Below are 508 nucleotides of genomic sequence, written 5' to 3' on the forward strand. Positions count from 1 at the left end.
ATGGCTGTGTGGTCCGCAAGAAGGTGATGTACCTGGAGGAGCTGAAGACAGGCACCCAGGATTTTGGTGGGTGCCATGCTGTCCCTGTGCGTGTCCCCGGTGCACGTACAGCTGCCCTGGGCTGTGTCCTTTCCTGGGGCTGGGGCATGGGGCAGGATCCTGCCTCTGTCACCCCCCAGCAGGATGGTTTGGGCTCTTTTTGGCACCAACCAGATGCAGGGGGATGCTCCCCTGTGGTTCGCACCCTGGGTGGCACCGGGTGCTGCCCCATGTCCCTGCGGGCGATGGGCTTTGTGGCCTCTGGTCTGTGCCTTTACCTTGAGCAATGCCAAACTGCAGCCGTTTACAGCCAAAACCCGCAGCCAGCCCCTTTGGAACGAGCTCGGGGTGCGGTGCAGGGTGCAGGAGGGAGCGGGCATATACTTTTCGGGGGGTGACTCCCGGGGCTGCCAGCCCAGGGCCATCCCCACCATCTGCCCGGCACAGGGTGGAAGTTCGGGGCCATCCA

Source organism: Pygoscelis adeliae, unplaced genomic scaffold (genome assembly GCF_000699105.1).
Source record: "Pygoscelis adeliae isolate BGI_AS28 unplaced genomic scaffold, ASM69910v1 Scaffold946, whole genome shotgun sequence".
In the NCBI taxonomy this organism is placed as follows: domain Eukaryota; kingdom Metazoa; phylum Chordata; class Aves; order Sphenisciformes; family Spheniscidae; genus Pygoscelis; species Pygoscelis adeliae.